This window comes from Rhineura floridana, chromosome 3 (genome assembly GCF_030035675.1).
Source record: "Rhineura floridana isolate rRhiFlo1 chromosome 3, rRhiFlo1.hap2, whole genome shotgun sequence".
NCBI lineage: Eukaryota > Metazoa > Chordata > Lepidosauria > Squamata > Rhineuridae > Rhineura > Rhineura floridana.
In genome coordinates, this window is record NC_084482.1 from 225,585,733 (window position 1) to 225,608,085 (window position 22,353).

The window sequence follows — 22,353 nt, forward strand, 5'->3', positions numbered from 1 at the left end:
TCATTTTTGCTCACTGAATAACCCTGCCTGGGCCAGTCTAACCTACTATCTCACAGGGTTGTTGTGAGAACAAAATGAGACTAGGGTTCAAATCCCCACATAGCCATGAAGCTCACTGGGTGACCTTGGGCCAGTCACTGCCTCTCAGCCTCATGAAAACCCTATTCATAGGGTCACCATAAGTTGGAATCAACTTGAAGGCGGTACATATATCTTTTATTTTGAATATGATGATTATGATAATAAATATGCAGCATTTCAAATTAATTCTGTATGAGAAGCATTCCATGCCAAGCTTGGAAAACCAAGGATGAGGTATAAAATGTAGACAAAAATACTTTTGACAAAATGCTGTTTATGTTTTATATCTATATCTATAATTAGCAATACAGCTGAGTGATGTATGTAAAGTATTTTTTCTTTCCCTTTTCTTTTTTATTAATATTTTAGTACTACTGCTAAAGTTCTGATGAAAGAATAAAGCATTCATTAGCCAAATTCAAATGATTAGAACACATCACATAAATTCCACTGAAGTTGGAGTTTTTGCCATAGAAAATGAAAAAAACATATAACCTATGATAGCCCAACAGACAATCAGAACTAATATAAAACCCTATTGCTTCTCATTTGCAAATCTTGCAAGATCTAAGGTAACTCTAGATCATGTGAGTTCAGGTGATGCATGTTATGTACATTTGTATAGATATTAGCAGAGATTGTCAACAGTCTATGATGCTTGTGTGTGCCAATGTGTGTGTTTGTGGCAGGCTTTTACCCTTCATTGAGATCACTGAGATGTAAGACTTAGTAAAATAAGAAAAGCTATTTCATTTATAGAAATACATCGTAGATAGGAAAGGCATACCTAGTTCTAAGTAACTAACTTGGAGGCGCAACATCCAGGTTTGGGAGTTGCCCTCACTGCCCCTTCTTCATGTGTACTGGAGAGTGACAGAATAGGGCTAGAAGCAAATAGAAAGCAAAAATGGAAAGTAGGGTAACATCTAAAGAAATACTCCCCTTTGACTTTATTTCTAGACATGTTTCAGAAAATAATGAATGGGATTAACTCAATAAAACAAGAACTGAGAAATAATAGACAAGCGTGGAGAATTGAATTTCACGAAATGAGACAGGAGCTGAAAGAAACTCAGGATTCTGTGAGAAAGGAGAATAAAGATAGATCTGGAAAACAAAAAAAGGATGAAAGAGAAATTAAAGGCAAGGTTCAAATTATGGAGATTGGCTTAAATATGGACATGAAAAAAGATTTGGATTTCCTGGCTATGACGGATCCTGGAGACAAATATTATAGTTTGGAATTCAGCGCTGTCCCTGAAGGAATTGAAGAGATTGGAGATAAAGATATTATCGGTTCAAAAAAATTCCTGGACTGGAAGGATTTGATGGAATTTGAAATGGAGAAAGTTAACAGAATTAATCCCTGTTTTGTGTCAATGGAAAAACCTTCAAGAGATGTACTAGTGTATCATGTGGAAAAGATGAACAGAGATGCGGCTTTGCAACAATACTTCAGTGATACGTTTGGATTTGATGGCAAGAAAATATCTGTGATGGAGGAAATTCCTATCAGACTTTTATTATATGACTATGACAGCAAGATTTTTGGGTGCGTAAAGATGGAAGATGGACCCAATATGGATAATGACAGAAGAGCGATATGAAATTACTGGACTTAGTAGATTTGATGAGTTGGATTAATTGACATGTTTATTTAGAAAAAAATTGATTGACATATATCTCAAGGATTGGAAACTTCTCTTTGACTTTTTGTGGAAGATTAAAATGATATGATGCTAATGAGATTTGAAACCAACTAAGATAACCGCTGGAGGAAGGTGATTTTATAATCTATTAAGAGATAGGTTTGTTATATATTATAGATTTATAGCTGAACTATGACAAATTGGAAGTCAATATTTTTATATATATTTTTTTCTTTTTGTATTGTATTAGTTATTGATTTGTGTTGTTTTCTTTTTGTATTATTTTGGTTTTGAAAATTAGAATAAAAATTAATTGAAAAAAAATACTCCCCTTTACAACTCTTCTTTCTTTCTTTCTTTCTTTCTTTCTTTCTTTCTTTCTTTCTTTCTTTCTTTCTTTCTCTATATATATTTATTTATATTTATATATATCCCGCCCTTCCTTGCAGTAGGAGCCCAGGGCGGCACTGACAGTGGTTGACCGTCACTTCCTAAAAAGCAGTAATGATGAAACCCCTCAACATTGCCAATTGCAGCCTGTGCAGCTTTGGCACTGTTCGTCTTATTGAAGCTTACTTGAGCTTCTGCTTTTTGCACCTGCACATTCTTTTCTAGGCAGCAATTGTGTTGCAGCGACTGCACCACACAGCCTGAGACTTCTCTCCTCCTTGTTTTGGTCACCACATGGCAATGTCATCAAGAAAGGGCTTGCACATAAATACACAAGCCTGGGCTGTGATGAGAACAGATTAATCTCAACTCTGAAATTCACTACATGCGAACTAAACGGTACTTGTCTTCCTGGTCAAATGATTTTTTTTAAAAAAACAACAACTCTAGGGCTACAAGCTTTAATTTTCAGCAAATTAATTAACTAAAAGGAGAGTTGATTAATCAGTGGGGCCTATTTTTATTGGTAAGAATGAGTTTTAATATGAGACACTTGTTTATTGTTTTTAGAGTAATTTTGTGTGTTACTGTACTGGGGAATGCATGAAACAATAACAGAGATCAGCCTTGATTTTTTTTAACTGTGTGCCCTAGAGCTTCTGTATTGAATTCTTCATTGTCTTGCACTCTTTTTAATTATTATATTCTGGAAATTCTCATAGATTTGAAGTCTTGGTGATAAGCAAATCAATTGAAATGTAATTGATCAGTTTATTGAAAGGGAGAGGATTAATCAGTTAAACATTTTAATTTTACATTGCCCAGATATTCAGCTGCAATAAATGGATTTTTTTCAACAAGAGGTGATCTTCACAGGTACCCCGCCTGGGGATGCTGTTGGAGAGAATGGGGTTTACAGGAGTTGTCTCTCTCTGGGACTGGGAATCTCTCTCTTTCTCACAGAACATGAGTTTGAGACCTGGGGGACTGAGAGGAGGAGCTGCAAGGACCCTACTTCTCACCTCATCTCTGCCAAGAACAAAAAAATCAGCCTTAAGCCATTTATTATACGCCTAATGATTTTTTATTATTATTATTATTATTATTATTACTGAGACAGTTTTTGTCCCACATACAATTCAGTCTTGTGATTAAACAGGACAAAAATACAAATAAAAAGAAAGATGGAGTTCAAATAAATATACAATAAAAAGCTAGCCGGCATTTTAAAAGGCAGGAGTGCTCTGTCTGGATAAATACAGCACACAGGTAGGCATGGAAACAAGGGGGAGAGTTCAAAAAGGGGGGGAAGGAAGAGAAGTAGGCCAGAGCTTGGAAAAGTTACTTTTTTGAACTATAGCTCCCATCAGCCTAATCCAGTGGCCATGTTGCCTAGGGCTGATGGGAGTTGTAGTTCAGAAAAGTAACTTTTCCAAGCTCTGAGTAGGCCGAAGTTTCAGAAGTGCCTTGTGATTGATGGAGGGGGTGGCAGCGAGGCAAGGAGAGGCAGTGGGGCGGCAGAAGGTGCCATGGGGGGTGGGGGGGGCAGAAGGTGCCACGGGGGCAGAAGGTGCCACGGGGGCAGAAGGTGCCACGGGGGGGCACACACACACACACAAATCATCGTCACTCACCTACACAGCTCTTCGCCATTCTGCTGCTGCCTTCTCCGTTGTCCTTGCCCTGGCTTTTTCCTCCGGCGTCCATTTTTTCCTCTCAGATGCTAGCAGGCCCTGCCTATTCACCTCTTCCCTCGTGCCTCCTAACACAGATCACGAGGGAAGAGAGAGTCTGTGCAGAGGTCCAATCAGTGTGAGGCACATGTCTTGTGTTAACCAATCACAGCCAGGAGCTGACTTCCCCTTGTTCCCACCCCCAAGTAACATCCAACCTAACGTGGAAATGTTAAAGTTGCAGCTGAAAACTAGGGAAATTACTAGTCGTTCCGTTACTTGCCAAATGTAATGGAATTACCCACTCGTTATTTAAAATTGTAACAAATTACAAGTAACTCGTTAACAATAACGAGTTACTTCCAAGCTCTGAATATGTGATTTGAGTCGGCCCAAACTGGTGATTTAGGGCTACAACCTGGCCATTTTGCTGTGTCCAAAAGGACATCAAGTACAGCACACAGTATCCACCTGTTACCAAATTCTTCCAAGCTACACAGGAAGTGGACTGCACTGTGACAGACTAACCCAAATGGTATTTGCATATTTACAAATTTGTAGGGCAGTCCAATATCTCAGAGAGGAGGTCAGGTCTCTGCTCCCCTGATGCATTTACTATAGCTGCCCAATTTCCCTGCTTTTTAATGTTTGATAGAAATGTCTGTTCTTAAACCTCAAGGGTTTTTGCCTATTAGTGAACTGTATTTCTTTCAAATATCCAGATATCTGAGGAATGTACCATCCTACTATTAGAATGGTTTTGCTTTTCTCTGATAATGAATGGTAGGTAGGTAGGTAATACTTCATTGCTCATGACCAAAGGCCGCCGCAATGATATACAAATACAAATAACAAAATAGAATACAAATATTAATAGTAAATATGAAAGGGTTAGGGATTAAAAGGATTAAAATTTTACACTAAAAACCAATATTCATACAGTCCTGTACAATCAAGGATACTAAAACAGGTATGAAGAGGTGGAGACCGACCAAATGAAACATTTCTACACTAACAACCACTATTCAGGATCCTACATTCTTTTGAAACTTGGCTCTAATTTTCCCAGCTGCAAAAGTGAAGTTTGCCATTTATCTAGTTATAAAAATATCTGTGCCCGCTAAAAGGACACAGACTTGTTCCAAAGTAAGCCTGTTATCAATCAGATGGGTGATAGGGGCAAAGAACTTAGCCCTCTGTAAAGAGGGCAGTTCAACAAATAGTGGACAATATCCTCCACTTTGCCTGAGTTACATATACAGCAGCGGAGGTAAATAGGGATGTTATCATATCTCCCTGTGAGGAGTGCTGTGGGCATTGTTTGGAAGTGTAAAGCAGTGGACTTCCGGGAAGGGTGACTTAGCTTGTGCCTGCTTTTGGGACGGGCTCCCGCCTCAAAAGAAGCTTATTCAGATATAAATCAGTCAGAACATTTTTTTTTTGACTGATGAAATTTCTCCCGGGCAGGGAGAAACGTAGAGATCAACCTCAAAAGTCTGTTTTTGTTGGGAGGACTGGATTTCATTAATTTATGAGATAAGGTCCAGCCAACAATGCCGGACGGACTTCCTAACAAGCTCTATCTGCTTAAGTGATACGTTTATCTTTTCTTGAAAGAGAGAACGGACTAACAGGCAAGCACCCTTCTTTCTATTATTTTTTTTACTTGGTTTAAATTGTTGCAGCAAAAGGAGATTTGTCAGATTGATCGGCTTTGGACAACTTCTGGGTGAGATATAGCTCTTCTCTGTTATTCACGAAATTAACAGCTTATCTCTGTTTCTGTCGCAAAAAGCTGTCCTGGAAGTGCATTCTAAAGATAATAAACAGAAGAGGGATTTCTATTCCTGATTTCTATGCCGAGGAATATTATATTGTCTGGGACTATTTTCTTTTTGGTCTATTTTATTTTGACGAATCTGCTTCTTCACGACGCCACTAACTGTTTTGATGCTGGGAACTAAATTTGTTTTGCATTCTTGAACATAGAGAGATAAGGCAGGTTGCTCTGTTTATACTGTGATGTCATCAAGCCTGGAATATTAACCCAATTGTTGCTGAAATAAGAAGTGGTTCTTCTTTATTTTTGTTTTGCTTTGTTTTCGTGGTTTTAAAAATGGCAATCAAGAAAGTGGCTGAGAATCTGGAAGTAATTATGTTTCAGAAAATAATGGATGAGATTGAGATAACGAAACACACCCTGCGACAGGGTAGTAAGGAGCTGAAAATTGAACTGAGCAAAATGACGCAGGAGCTTAAAGAAATAGGGGATCCTGTGACAGAGGAGAATGAGATCAGAGATGAGAAAAGAAAAAATAAAGGGAAGATACAAGCCCTGGAGATTGGAACAAATGTGGAATTGGAAAAAGATCTGGAGTTTATGGATTTTAGAAATAAAATCTACTGTTTGGAATTTAACGTTATCTCTGAAGAAATTAATGAAGATATTAGAGATAAAGTTATCAATGGCTTGGATAATCTTCTGGACTGGAATGATGTGATGGAGCTTGATATAGAGAAAATCTATGGAATTAACTGCAGCCATGTGACAATGGAAAAACTCTTAAGAGATGAGCCAGTGCATTTTGTAAAAAAGAAGAACACAGATATGACTTTACAACAGTATTTCAGCAACTTATTCAGAATGGATGGCAAGAAAATATTTGGGATAGAGGAAATTCCCATCAGACTCTTATTATATGACTATGGCAACAACAGCAAGATTATTATGGAATACTGATAATGGAAGATTGGACACTGAAATTACTGGACTTAACATCTTCTATTGAAGATGGAAGATGGAACTAATAGGGATAATGGAATAATGGCTATTGAAATTATTGGACCTAACAGATTCTGATGAGATGGATTAATCGAAATGTTTATTTGGACTATGGTTATGACAATAAGATTATTATAATTATTAACGAGATGGATTAATTGACATGTTTATTTGGAGAAAAATTGATAGATATATTTCTTAAAGAATTGAAACCTCTCTTTGACTTTTTGTGGAAAGAATAAAGTAATGTTTATGAGATTTGATGATTAATTAAGATAACTACTGGAGGAAAGTGATTTTATAATATGATTTAAGAGACAGGATTGTTATATATTGTAGACCTATAACTGATTTGATATGTGACAAATGGGAAGTCAACATTTTATTTTTTTTTGTTTAATCATTTTTGTTTTGTTTTGTTTTTTGTCTTTGAATGTTTTATGATTTTGTTTTCTATGTTTTATGAAAATTTGAATAAAAATTATTGTAAAAAAAAAAAAGGAAGTGTAAAGCAGTAAAGGCTCTCCTCAGCCATGGCGCATCTAGGAAGAAAAAATATGGATCCATAATAAAAGAAGATTTATACATGGGGAACCAATAAGAAAAAGACGACTGCGTAGAAGCATGAAGATCCCATCTTTTAGAGGAGAGAAATATTCTATCCTTCAATAACAATTTAGCATGAGTGGAAACATGGGAAGGGGGGGACTCTATACTTATCCCATAGAAAGCCAGGGTCGACTTAGTCCTGTTTAGCCAATTATTTTGCAAGGGGTTTTGTAGTTGTTCAAGCAGGCATTTTTTTGGTAACTGAGAGTCATCCATGGAGACTAGTCTTAGCCAACAAAAGGCCAGAGCTGCATGAGCCGAAGCTTCTAAGGAATACAAACCTGTCTCTAACCTCAAGAGACAGGCAGGCATGCCTTTTGGGGTTGCCAATAGTGTGCGAAGGAAAGCATTTTGAACTTTCTCTAATGTGTTCATATTGGTATAGCCCCAGATCTCTGCACCATAAAGCAACATAGGTATTATTTTCCTTTGGAACACTTCCAGTACGGGTGGTACCAAACTGCCTCCCTTGAATTTAAAAAAGTGCAGTAGCAAATGAATGGAATGGGAGGCCCTCAATTTGGAAAACTCAGCTTGTGGTTTCCATGAGAGGGTGGAAGTAAAGGTAAGACCTAAATACTTAAAGGTGTGTTGTTGTTGTATAAGTTTTTCATTTAATTTCCATATGTGACTCTTAATGTTCCTGCCAAAGACTACCACTTTAGTCTTGGAGTAGTGTATTTCTAAGTGTTCCTTCATACAGAAGGCACCCAGGCTTCTTAATAGCCTCCTCATGCCTATCTGCATGATGGAAATCAGAGCTAAATCATCAGCATAAAGCAGCACCGAGACCTTTGAATCTAAAATTGAAGGTGGGAAAAAGGCAGGGCCAGTAAGTTCATTGACAATATTAGGAACGGGGCTAGGAGGCCACCCTGGCATACTCCTCTTTTTGTTGGAACCGCGTCAGAAAGCAGACCATTTGCACCTAACCTAACCCTAAGAAACGTGTTGGCATGAAGTATTTGTAACAGGCAAAGGAGTCGTCGATCAATGTTTGTGGAGGCAAGTTTTTGCCAAAGCCTCTCTCTGTCAATGAAGTCAAAGGCAGATGTAAAGTCGACGAAAGTAACAACTAATCCTCTTCTCTTATGACAGGAATATTTCTGGATGAAGTGGAGCAATGTCAAGCAATGGTCCATGGTTGACTTTCCCTTAATAAATCCTGCCTGTTCTTCCACGATAATCATGTTCTCATTAGCCCAAGAGTGCAATTTCCCCCCAAAATATTTAGCATACAACTTAGCAGCAACATCAATAACGCTTATCAGGCGAAAAATTTTCGGGTCAGAATCTGAACCCTGTTTATGAATTGGGATCACTATACTGCCCGCCCATGCCTTGGGCACATTACCAATGAATGGTGATACTAAGTGATTAAGCTTAGGAATGTATCATAAACTTATATTCTTTTGCTTGTCAAAGGAAAAAGTAATGTAAACATTCTTTACTTTGAGCACTTAGTCAGTCTTCTCATCCGTGAGGCTCACACATTGCTTATGCCCAGATAGCCTTGTGATTCAGGTAATGATGAATTCAGAAAGGTACCTCCACTCTGCATCAATGCTTTAGATCTGTAATGCCTTGTAATTTAGCACTGAGGATGTGTCAATGTGAACTTGAGATGAAAATTAAATGAAGGGAGTACCCAAAAGAGAAAATGTAGCAATGAGTGACTTTAACTGCCCTCACACAGATTGGCAACATGTGCGTTCCTGTCACAATCAAGAGGAGAAATTTCTACACATCCTAAATAACTGTGCCCTAGAACAGGTGGCCATTCAACTGACCAGAGGGGTGGCCACCGTGGACTTTGCCAAGAAAACCTGTTAATTTGGCCTGAAAACATGGCTCTGCCATGAAGAATTCTGGGTAACATCTTGCTCCTGGAATGCAGCCTTATGGGTAATATCCTTCTGCTGAGAAGCAGTTTTTCCTCACTAGAGGAGCCATGAGCTCAGGATTAAGACATCCACACATACTCAGGCTGCATTCACACTGTACACTTATTCCACTATTATTCTACTTTAAACCATCATCTTCCTCCAAAGAATCCTGGGAAATGTAGTTTGAGAAGGGTGCAGAGACTTGTCAGGAGACGCCTAATCCCCTCACAGAGCTACAATTCTAAGAGTCCCCTTGGAAGAGGGATTGATTTGTTAAACCACTCGGGGAATTGTAGCTCTCTGAGGAAAAGAGGAGCCTTCTGACAACTCTTAGCCCTCTTCACAAGCTACATTTCCCAGGATTCTTTGGGGGAAGCCATAAGTATTTAAAGTGGAATAATAGCGGAATAAATATCTGGTGCAACTGTGACCTAAGAGTCCCCAGCTGTGCGAGCGCACCTATGAGAAGGCAGGAAGAGGCCCTGGAATAGTCCACCTTCCAGAGGTCTCCTGATTGGCTATTAGACCCCTCCGCTGTTGCTGCCAGGCCTTTTCTTACAAGAGTCAGAACCATCCTAAGCTTTGTCGAAGTGTCTTAGTGTTAGGAATAGTCAGTATTTCATCATGTGCTTCAATTTGCAACCGCCCTTGGATCTTTATTGGAGATTTCTACCTCTGCCTTGTGGGTGTTCTGGGTTCAGGATTTTCATGTTGCTCTTTTATATGCACTTGTATTTTTAATAAAGCCACCTCATATTGTAAGCCTTGGTTAGCAAAATCAGTACCTTGGCCTTTGGGATATGTGCTACCATTTAGCTGTTTTGCTTGGGGCTCCAAGAAGCAAAGAGTCTGGTCTTTAGCACTTGCCTCTTTGGAATCCTAAGCATGTCTGTTCAACGTAAGGTTTGAGAGTCCTCGGGCCCAAACTGGTGGACAGAAGGGTTGGTAGCAACATGGCCTACCTGATAGGGCTGGCTTTGATTATTTACCAGCCCTGGTGAAGTTGGTGACTGCAGGGTGCCTGAAAAAGAGCTGTGGCGTTCAGCAGCGTTCTACGTTGCAGAGCTGGTTTTGGGGTTTCAAGGATTTTGGGACCCAGTGATCATGACACATTTAAGATTAAGTGGCTCCCAGAACCAGATGACAGAAAGAAGTGTTGTCAAACCAATTGGAAACAGTGGCCATAGCACTATCAGATTAAGTCTTGCCCACACTGGTATATTGGAGAAGGCAGAAGTCTTCCCCTCACAGCAACGGGACGAGAAGACCCAGCATAGAGAGAAACTGCTCTTGTACCTTCAGCCCTTGCCAGGCCAGAAGACGGTGACACAGGAAGGCTCAGAATGGCCAGGGCAGACTTACTGGACACAGCCTTACCAATAACCTTTCAGCCATAGTAAAGAAGGGACAGACAGAAGGATCCCTACCCAGAGAAGTCACATTCCCACAGATCCGCAGCAAGGCGTCTTTCTACAGAGCCCTTTGGCCTGGATCCAGCACAGTCCGCTCCTCCTTGGACAGACAGGCGGTCACCTCCTCAAAGGACACAAAGCCTGGAGGAGGAAGGAAGAGGGAAGGTTTGGTGAGGAAAAGGTAACTCCGTGGCTGACTTAGCAAAAAATCCTAACTTGTACCAAAATCTCAGCAGGAGCAGTAGAAAAACTCTGCTACAAGGACCCCCTAAATGTCACCAATTGCAGCCTCCTTACCTACAGCCCACTGCATTTCTCCTCCTCGTGGCCTGACAGGGGGACTCAGATCGGATGTCTGAAAAGGGCCCAGAGAACAGCTGCCTTCTCCAAGGTCAACAGCGCTCCGATTCTTGATTTGGGACTCAAGACAGAGCCGGAGGAGCGTCCTGTGACGCCCACAAGGTGGCACCGCGCCTTCGGGGGGCGCAGCTGCAGCGTCCCGCAGCCTCAGAGGCAAAGCTAAAGGGACCCTTCCGGCGCGCTTCGGGTCGAGGACCTCGGGGTGTACCCAGGACCCCTCCCTACAGGGGCCGGGGCTGAGCCTGCTCCCCGGTGGGGCCAGTCCCACTTCCCTCCCTCGCGCTGGAGAGTCGGCCTGGCCGTCAGCCGGGAGGAGGGCGCCCCTCGCCCCACACGCACGTCGGGACTCCTTGGCCAGAAGTAGCCCAGCATCGAGGCGCCTCCCCACGCCCAGCGCTGCCTTTCTCCTCCCCGCCCTGGACGGAGGCAGCCCACCCCGGGGACCGCACGGTGGAGATGCACCTGGAAGGGGATGGATGAATAGCCGGAGGTCAGCGGGAAGCCCCTCCGGAGAAGAAGGGGGCTTCGCGGTCCGTTCCCTCTAGCCTCTGCCGGCAGCCTTGCAGCCAATTACGCCCTCACTCCCCCCTCCCCCCAACCAAAGGAGGCTTCTTGCCCCCCCCCACTAGACAGAGCTCAGAGGGCGGAGAGCGGCAGAGCTTCCAATCAAAAGCCTGCACATTCGGGGGGGGGGAGGCTTGGAGAGCAGCTGGTGGATTCCTGCTAAGAGGGATCCTTTCCTTCCCGGGGGGGGGGAGCTCTTTTTCCTCCCGCCCCAGCCAAGCAAGGCTGTGTCCTCCCCACCACCACTGCCACCCAAGCTGGCCACCCATCCCATGGGCCGGGGGCGGGTGGATCTCTACAGGGCAGGGAGATTAAAACAGGGCTGTGCAATGCAAACCTGGCAGCTCGACTGCACGGATTCCCAGAGGGACACTTGGGAGGGGGCTCCAAAAAAAATCCTTACCTCTTTGTCCTCTCCAGGCCCCAGCCTCCCCTTTGCCCGGGGATCTGACCACGCTGATTTCCCGTTCCTGGAGGGTCTCAACTGCCACAATTCCGCCCCTCGGAATATCTCCCGCCCCTCCACAAATCCCCCTCCTCTTCCTCTCCCTCCCTCCCTCCCTTTCTTTAAGCTGCGCTGATGGCCCTTCGGAACCTGTTCCAGCGACACTTCGGTTCCGTTTCGAAGGCAGAGAACCATAGAGCTACGGCGGAGAGCACACCTTCAGCATCACCGGACTGCTTCCTGCACGTGTCGGAGCCGGAGGAGGAGCCCCCTGGTCGTCTCCGAGGGCTCAGGGACAGAGGAGCGCCGTCCTTCCTCGGAGCTACTACGAGGCTGTGTGCAGTTGCCCGGGCTCCTCTTTTTCTGCTTCCTATCCCTAACCTCTCAAGGCTGACCCTGAAGGAAAACAAACGCCCCTGCCGGTGGATTGGTTGCAGCAGAGGGGAAATTGAATCGGAGCTTCCTTAAAACATGCCCCTGATAATTTAGCTGCACTTCACCAGAGAAGCTTATAAAATGACCCCAATTCTTTGGTGAAATCACGTGCTTTAAATGTGCAGTGGATGTGCTTTAAATGTATGGCCCTTGAGATCTTTTCCAATCGGCTTCCGACTTCTACCCGGCCGTATCTGGTTGCCAACCTCTTCCGTAATTGGCAAAGACTCCCTTTCAGCAGGAGGGGCTGGTTGTGTCTGCTGTGTTGCAGTTTTACATTCACCAATTTTGTAATTTTGTACCAAGAAGATGCCAGCATGGTTAACGAGCAAAGTCAAGGAAGCTCTTAGAGGCAAAAAGTCTTCCTTCAAAAAATTGAAGTCTTGTCCGAATGAAGAAAATTAAAAAAGAACACAAACTCTGGCAAAAGAAATGCAAGAAGACAATAAGGGATGCTAAAAAAGAATTTGAGGAGCACATTGCTAAGAACATAAAAACCAACAACAAAAAATTCTATAACTACATTCAAAGCAGGAGACCATCTAGGGAGACGATTGGACCCTTGGATGATAAGGGAGTCAAAGGTGTACTAAAGAACGATAAGGAGATTGCAGAGAAGCTAAATGAATTCTTTGCATCTGTCTTCACAGTGGAAGATATAGGGCAGATCCCTGAACCTGAACTAACATTTGCAGGAAGGGATTCTGAGGAACTGAGACAAATAGTGGTAACGAGAGAGGAAGTTCTAAGCTTAATGGACAATATAAAAACTGACAAATCACCGGGCCCGGATGGCATCCACCCAAGAGTTCTCAAAGAACTCAAATGTGAAATTGCTGATCTGCTAACTAAAATATGTAACTTGTCCCTTGGGTCCTCCTCCGTGCCTGAGGACTGGAAAGTGGCAAATGTAACGCCCATCTTCAAAAAGGGATCCAGAGGGGATCCCGGAAATTACAGGCCAGTTAGCTTAACTTCTGTCCCTGGAAAACTGGTAGATAGTATTATTAAAGCTAGATTAACTAAGCACATAGAAGAACAAGCCTTGCTGAAGCAGAGCCAGCATGGCTTCTGGAAGGGAAGGTCCTGTCTCAGTAACCTATTAGAATTCTTTGAGAGTGTCAACAAGCATATAGATAGAGGTGATCCAGTGGACATAGTGTACTTAGACTTTCAAAAAGCGTTTGACAAGGTACCTCACCAAAGGCTTCTGAGGAAGCTTAGCAGTCATGGAATAAGAGGAGAGGTCCTCTTGTGGATAAGGAATTGGTTAAGAAGCAGAAAGCAGAGAGTAGGAATAAACGGACAGTTCTCCCAATGGAGGGCTGTAGAACGTGGAGTCCCTCAAGGATCGGTATTGGGACCTGTACTTTTCAACTTGTTCATTAATGACCTAGAATTAGGAGTGAGCAGTGAAGTGGCCAAGTTTGCTGATGACACTAAATTGTTCAGGGTTGTTAAAACAAAAAGGGATTGCGAAGAGCTCCAAAAAGACCTCTCCAAACTGAGTGAATGGGTGGAAAAATGGCAAATGCAATTCAATACAAACAAGTGTAAAATGATGCATATTGGAGCAAAAAATCTGAATTTCACATATACGCTCATGGGGTCTGAACTGGCGGTGACCGACCAGGAGAGAGACCTCGGGGTTGTAGTGGACAGCACGATGAAAATGTCGACCCAGTGTGCGGCAGCTGTGAAAAAGGCAAATTCCATGCTAGCGATAATTAGGAAAGGTATTGAAACTAAAACAGCCGATATCATAATGCTGTAATATAAATCTATGGTGCGGCCGCATTTGGAATACTGTGTACACACTTTCCCAGGAGGATGCCTCCGCCTGTGCAGCCTCTGAGACGGCTCCCGTCTTGGATGAAACTTTTTCAGTTTTAAATCCAGTCAGAAGGGTCTTTTTTGACTCGGGATAATATCTTCCGGATAAGGAAGAAACGTGAGATTTCCCACACAGCTTTGTTGTGATTGTTGGAGACTGGAATTCGTCAGAATTGTCTGTGAAAGAAGGTCTTCCAACAGCTCGGACAGAGCGAGGATTTATAGCTAGCTCAGCTGAAAAAGTGACCCGTTTTTTTTTTAAGAAAATGGTTTAACAGGCAAGCATCGTCCTGTCTACGCTTATCACTTTCTTATCTACACAGCTAAAGAGATTTGTCAAGGAATCAGCAATTAAGAAAACCTGGGTGAGCCAAAACTTTCTTTTTTACTCACAGAACTAAGGGGGAAGAAAATAAAAATAGCCTATCTTTTTTTTTTATTGCAAAAAGCTGACATGGAAAATAGCATTATTAAAGATTACAACGGATGAGGGTTTTCTTTTTGATTTATAAGACTTTGGTGTAATATATGTCTGGGACTATTTTGATCTATTTTTTTTTTTTGACGAATCTGCTCATTTTTTCTGCTACTAGTCTTTTGGACGCTGTGAACTAAAGCTGTTTTTGCACTTCTGGGCATATAAGAGATATGTCTAGAGTAAAGATTAACTCCTTTGTAACTGGATAAAGAAATAAACAGCTCTTTGCTTGGGACACTGAAAATTGAAGGAGTTTTGTTACTTTGGCTTTAAGAATGACAATTAAGAAGATCATGGATGTACAAGAAGGGACTTTATCTCTAGACATGTTTCAGAAAATAATGAATGGGATTAACTCAATAAAACAAGAACTGAGAAATGATCGTCAAGCGTGGAGAATTGAATTTGACGAAATGAGACAGGAGCTGAAAGAAATTCAGGATTCTATGAGAAAGGAGAATAAAGACGGATTTGGAAAACCAAAAAAGGATGGAAGAGAAATTAAAGTCAAGATTCAAACTATGGAGATTGGATTAAATATGGACATGGAAAAAGATTTGGATTTCCTGGCTGTGATGGATTCCGGAGACAAATATTACGGTTTGGAACTCAGCGCTGTCACTGAAGGAATTGAAGAAATTGGAGATAAAGATATTATCGGTTCAAAAAAATTCCTGGACTGGAAGGATTTGATGGAACTTGAAATGGAGAAAGCTAACAGAATTAATCCCTGTTTTGTGTCAATGGAAAAATCTTCAAGAGATGTGCGAGTGTATCATATAAAAAAGAGGAACAGAGATGCGGCTTTGCAACAATACTTCAGTGATATGTTCGGAACTGATGGCAAGAAAATATCTGTGAAAAAGGAAATTCCTATCAGACTCTTATTATATGACTATGACAGCAAGATTATTGGGTGCGTAAAGACGGAAGATGGAAAATGGAACCAATACGGATAATGGAAGAAGAGCGATTTGAAATTACTGGACTTAGTAGACTTGATGAGCGGGATTAATTGACATGTTTATCTAGAAAAAAAATTGATTGACATATATCTCAAGGATTGGAAACTTCTCTTTGACTTTTTGTGGAAGAATAAAATGATATGATGTTAATGAAATTTGTAACCAATTAAGATAACCGCTGGAGGAAGGTGATTTTATAATCTATAAGTTACAGGCTTGTTATATATTATAGACTTATAGCTGAACTACGACAATTCGGAAGTCAATTTTTTTGTATTTTTTCTTCTTTTTATTGTATTAGTTATGGATTTGTATTTTTTTGTATTGTCTTGCTTTTGAAAATTTGAATAAAAATTAATTGAAAAAAAAAGGAATACTGTGTACAGTTCTAGTCACCTCATCTCAAAAAGGATATTATAGAGTTGGAAAAGGTTCAGAAGAGGGCAACCAGAATGATCAAGGGGATGGAGCGACTCCCTTACGAGGAAAGGTTGCAGCATTTGGGGCTTTTTAGTTTAGAGAAAAGGCGGGTCAGAGGAGACATGATAGAAGTGTATAAAATTATGCATGGCATTGAGAAAGTGGATAGAGAAAAGTTCTTCTCCCTCTCTCATAATACTAGAACTCGTGGACATTCCAAGAAGCTGAATGTTGGAAGATTCAGGACAGACAAAAGGAAGTACTTCTTTACTCAGCACATAGTTAAACTATGGAATTTGCTCCCACAAGATGCAGTAATGGCCACCAGCTTGGATGGCTTTAAAAGAAGATTAGACAAATTCATGGAAGACAGGGCTATCAATGGCTACTAGCTGTGATGGCTGTGCTGTGCCACCCTAGTCAGAGGCAGCATGCTTCTGAAAACCAGTTGCTGGAAGCCTCAGGAGGGGAGAGTGTTCTTGCACTCGGGTCCTGCTTGCGGGCTTCCCCCAGGCACCTGGTTGGCGACTGTGAGAACAGGATGCTGGACTAGATGGGCCACAGGCCTGATCCAGCAGGCTCTTCTTATGTTCTTATGCTGCAGCATATACATATATGTAGCATGTAGTAAATATAATACATACAGACTTAAGACAATCGGCTTAAATTGGCCTAGGCCAACATATAATGATGGCTACAGAGCTCCTCTTGATCTTTTTAAAGTATTAGATTTCTGTTTCAACCACTCTGGTTCAGGCTTCTTGACCTGAGTTAGGCCTGAGTTAGTGTGTTTACGAACACGGGAAGCTGCCTTCGACTGAGTCAGATCCATCAGTCCACCTGGCTCAGTATTGTCTATACTATAAAATGGCCTCACAGGTTAAGATTGGCTCCCCACCTCTCTCTAGTAGATAACTCATATAAATGTATGGAGTGTGGAAAGAGTTCCCATTACCATTAGAACCTCATTTCTCATAAAAGAAAGCATACAAGCAAGCAATGATAAAAAAGTATGGAATGTGGCCAGACCTTCTTAAGGAAACTAGGGATCTATCCTGTTTCTGTTGTTAGATGCTTTCAAGCCCATCTCGTCTTACGGTGACCCTATGAATCAGCAACCTCCAAGAGCATCTGTCATGAACCACCCTGTTCAGATCTTGTATGTTCAGGTCTGTGGCTTCCTTTATGGAATCAGTCCATCTCTTGTTTCGCCTTCCTCTTTTTCTACTCCCTTCTGTTTTCCCCAGCATTAAAGTCTTTTCTAGTGAATCATATCTTCTCATGATGTGTCCAAAATATAACTTTAGTTTCATCATTTTAGCTTGTAGTGATAGTTCTGCTTTAACGGACCCACCATTAAAGACGTTATCTTGGAAGAAAATCTTACTTGTCAACAAGTGATTGCCAAAATGAATTGTCGGGAAATCAGAAGAAGGCTAGACTGGGGAGGACAGCTATGAGAGAACTAGAAAAGGTCCTCAAATGCAAAGATGTATCACTGAACACTACAGTCAGGATCATTCAGACCATGGTTTTCCCAGTCACTATGTATGGATGTGAAAGTTGGACAGTGAAAAAAATACATAAGAGAAAAATCAGCTTATTTGAAATGTGGTGCTGGAGGAGAGCTTTGCAGATACCATGGACTACAAAAAAGACAAATAATTGGGTGTTAGAACAAATTGATTTTGGCAATCACTGTGGCCGAGTAAGATTTTCTTCCAAGATAACATCTTTAACAGTGGGTCCATAAGTGACCGTGGAGGCCACACAGATCCACACAGCCTCCTTCCAGATGGAAGATAGGCGCGATGAGGATTTGCTTGACATGCCTTCTGCTTAGATCGTTTGCCCCTTTCGCTCTGTGCTTGTGCTTCTTCAAAGTCCATAGCATCTTTGATAATAGCCAACCTCCAACTGGGACGCTCATGGGTCACAGCTTCCCTATTCTCAATCGTCATGTTACACTTTTTTAGATTAACTTTAAGAACATCTTTAAACCTCTTTTGCTGTCCACCAATATTTCATTTTCCATCCTTAAGTTGGGAGTAGCAGCTGCTGTGGAAGACGGTGATCAGGCATTTGAACAATATGGCCAGTTCAGCGACGTTGAAGGATCATTATTTCCACACTGGTGGTCTTTCCTTCTTCCAAAACACTAACATTAGTCCGTATATCTTCCCAAGTAATTTGCAGAATTTTCCAGAGGCAGCATTGGTGGAATCTTTCCAGAAGTTGAAATTGGCGTTTTGGCATTTATAATTGGTCCATGTTTCACAGGTGTGCAGTAAGGTTGGTAGTACAATGGCTTTGTAAATAAGTGTTTTGGCCTCCCTGCAGATATCTCGATGCTCGAACACTCTATGCTTCATTCGGGAGTATGCGGCACTCGCAGAGCTCAGATGATCTTGAATTTCAGAATTGATGTCTTAAACCGGAACTATCACTAGAAGCTAAACTGAGGTTATCATACTTTGGGCACATCATGAGAAGACCTGATTCACTAGAAAAGACAATAATGCTGGGAAAAACAGAAGGGAGTAGAAAAAGAGGGAGGCCAAACAAAAGATGGATTAATTCCTTACACAAGAAAGGGAAATAATGCTTCTGTGTTTTGCCTCATATCTCAAGTTCCACAAATGCTAGAAATTTGTTATGTGCCTCCAAGTCGACTATGACTTATGGCGACCCTATGAATCAGTGACCTCCAAGAGCATCTGTCATGACTTTCATTAAAAGGAAAGCTGAGAATCTTGGGATTATGACTCCTCCCACAGACAGGCCCATGTTTTCAATGTTGAAGGAGATTGGAGGGAGGGGAGGCTGGAGTGCTCCTTCTTGATTGACACACATCACAATCAGAGGGGGGTTTTACACATGGCCTTCCACTCACAGCGCTTTTAGGGATGTTGATGCAAATCACACTTGTCTTTCACTTGGGCTCCTTTGCAAGTTCAATCTCTCCTGAGCAGGATGCCTCAAAGGGTTGGGGAGGAGGGGGGGCAACGTCCGTCCCTCCAATCACTTCCTATTTTGATTACCAACAACGTCATATACTCACCATCCACCGCCTTTGTTTTTATGCCATATTTATGCCTGTTCCTTTTTTTTTTTTTTGAGTGGGTACAATATTTATTATTAGAATAAGTCACCCCCCCTTTCCCACCCACCCCTTTCCTTAGTTGTAGGGCCAGAGGTGGCTGAGAGTTCCTTTTCACCTGTTAATTGATTTGGGTTTTTGCAAAGCTTCCTTGTGCCTTGTTCCTTCACACTTCACCTTTAGGGCCGGTATTTGTGAGCAATTTCATTCCATTTTATTCTCATATTCTGTATCTCACCTACATTTTTAGCAGAGTTTTGTCCTGTATAGGTCTGGGACTTTGCATGTCAGTGTCTTGTCTTAGTTTTCCTCCCAACCTGCTCCTTCCCAACACTCCAGCAAATTGCTCCATCTCAGCTCACTCACCAGACGGACCCAGTCAGTTCTTCGGCACCCACTTCAGTCCCCAGTTGTCTTTGTGCCGCTCGACCACATTGAACACCCCAGATCACGTGGGGAACTTTTGATCCTTGAGATGTTATTGAACTCCACCTCCCATCAGCTGCAGCCAGCACAGCCAATAGGGAGGGACGGTGAGAGTTGGAGCCCAACAGCATCTGCAGGGCCAAAAGGTCCCCGTCCAAAAAATGAGGGTTCAGCAAAAACATCATCTGGGCAAATACTCATCCAACACACAGAGAGGCAAATGCTGGTTGGGCTGTTTATTTTGCAGCCAGTCCTTCCCCTTCAAAGAAATTAAAGCACAGTAGAAGAGAAAGGAGTCCACAGGTGGAATACACCCCCATGGCCTGGATGGTTCCGGAATATACCTTTTCAACCCTCGGTATTGCACCAAATGTTATTGCTTGTGAATGCCAAGAGGGCAGGGCTGTAGCTCAGCAGTTGAGCATCTGCCTTGCATGCAGGAGGTCCTGGGTTCAATCCCCAGTGGCATCTCCAGGTGGAGCTGGGAGAGAGGGCCTGCCTGCAACCCTGCGGAGCTGCTGCCAGTCAGTGTAGACAATACTGAGCTGCATGGACCAATGGATGTGACAGTATAAGGCACCTTCCTGAGTTCCTAAACACGCCATTGGCCAAGCAATTTCTCTCCCCTCCTCATAAATTCAACCCATTACTAACAATGTAGTTTATCACACACTTTCTGGAGAGTTCACTGATGTTTAGAAAAGTCTGGAAGTTCCCCTAGTTGACCACAGTGAGCCCTTTTGACACCCCTGAAACGTCTGTGCCAACTGAGGCCTAGCTCAGGTCAGGAATCTTCAACTGGAATGTTTAATACAGAGGTCTAATAGTTAAAACAGACCAAGGGAGAGTTCTGTAGCCGTTATATATGTTTGCCTATCCAATTTAAGTCTATTGTTGTCGGTCTGTATTATGTATGTTGTGTGTAATGTATGTGTATACACAGAAGCATGTTTCCACAAAACTAGTAAACTGAAAACTCCAACACAGGACAGCCTTCTAACACTCCTGCAGACACAACCAGCCCCTCCTGCTGAAAGCGAGGTCCATAATTTGCTCCAATAGCCAAGAGCTGGTGAGCAGATGTGGCCAGAAAGTGGAAACTGATTGGAAAATTTATTTAAAATACATCAGCATCTGCAAGAGACCAATATGCGCATCTCAACTTGGAAAGATGGGAGCATGAAGAAAGCAAAGAGAAATTAACAGCAAATTATGCAGAAATGAATTTTGGGGAAGGGGAACAATAAGAAAGTGTTTGTCAGCGAAATAAAATCCAACAAGTACACAGAAAGAACAAAACAGAATGCAAATAATGCACCTTAAGCCAAAAGATGGAACAGCTATTCTCTGCCAAGATCACAGCCTGTTATATTGGAATTAATTAAAATTAAGACTTTGAAACGTAACTCTACCTACGTTTGGGGGTTTTCCGTGGTAGCTGTCTGTCACCTGCTGGAAATAGGAATTCTGGGCTAGGTTGACTTTAGTGTAGTTTCCCATTCTTGGACAAGGTGGAAGATCTGCTCTGCCACAGCAGATCCTCAGAGACAGCCCCTGCAGGACCAAGAGGTCTTCAAGTCCCCTGAGAGTTTGCACTTGCTCTGCCTGTGTAATCCCATCTGCAAAACTGCCCCCCGTCTCTCTGCCACCCCTTCTATCTCACACTTACCTATCTACACCCTTTTTAACCTGAAGGGGATGCCACCTCTGATGGGATTTCAGGTTCACCACTATCTCCTGCCCATGAGCCCTAGTTAAGCAGCACCAAATGACCATTCTGTATCTTTAATCCGTAACCAGGTTAAGAAAAAAAAACTGTTAGCCAGCACCACAAGAATATAGGTTTGGTGTAATCTGCTTTCTCTCATAGAGATAACATGGTTGTGCGTTTTAAACAAAGAAAAATGTTTATTTACTTATATATTTATTACACTAAGAGTGCCAGTGTGCCATAGTGGTTAGAACATTGGACTATGACCTGGGAGACCAGGGTTAGAATCCTCACACAGCCATAAAGCTCCCTGGGTGACCTTGGGCCAGTGACTACCTCTCAGCGTCCGAGGGCAATGATAAGCCATCTCTGAATACCGCTTATTTTTATTTAATATTTATTAATTAATTATATCTATATACTGCCCCATAACCAAAGCTCTCTGGGCGGTTTACAGCAACTAAAAACATTAAAAACAAATATACAAATTTAAAACACATCTTTTAAAAACAATTTAAAAACAAATGCTAAAATGTCTGGGAGAAAAGTCTTGACTGGCGCCGAAAAGATAACAGTGTTGGCACCAGGCTCACCTCATCAGGAAGATCATTCCATAATTTGGGGGCCACCACTGAGAAGGCCCTCTCCCTTGTTGCCAGACTCCCAGCTTCCCTCGTTGTGGGCACCCAGAGGAGGGCCTTAGATGTTGAGCATAGTGTACGGGTGGGTTCTTATCGGGAGAGGCCTTCCATCAGGTATTGTGGTCCCAAGCCGTGTAAGGCTTTATAGGTTAAAACCAGCACCTTGAATCAAGCTCAGAAACATACAGGCAGCCAATGCAAGCAGGCCAGAATCAGTTTTATATGTTCGGACTGTCTGGTCCGTTACCAATCTGGCCGCTGAATTTTCCGAACTGTCTTCAAAGGCAGCCCCTCATAGAGTGCATTGCAGTAATCTAACGTGGAGGTTACCAGAACATGGACAACTGAAGCCATGAAGCTCCCTGGGTGACCTTGGGCCAGTGACTGCCTCTCAGCCTCCGAGGAAGGCAATGATAAGCCATCTCCGAATACCGCTTATTTTATTTATTTAATATTTATTAATTAATTATATCTATATACCGCCCCATAACCA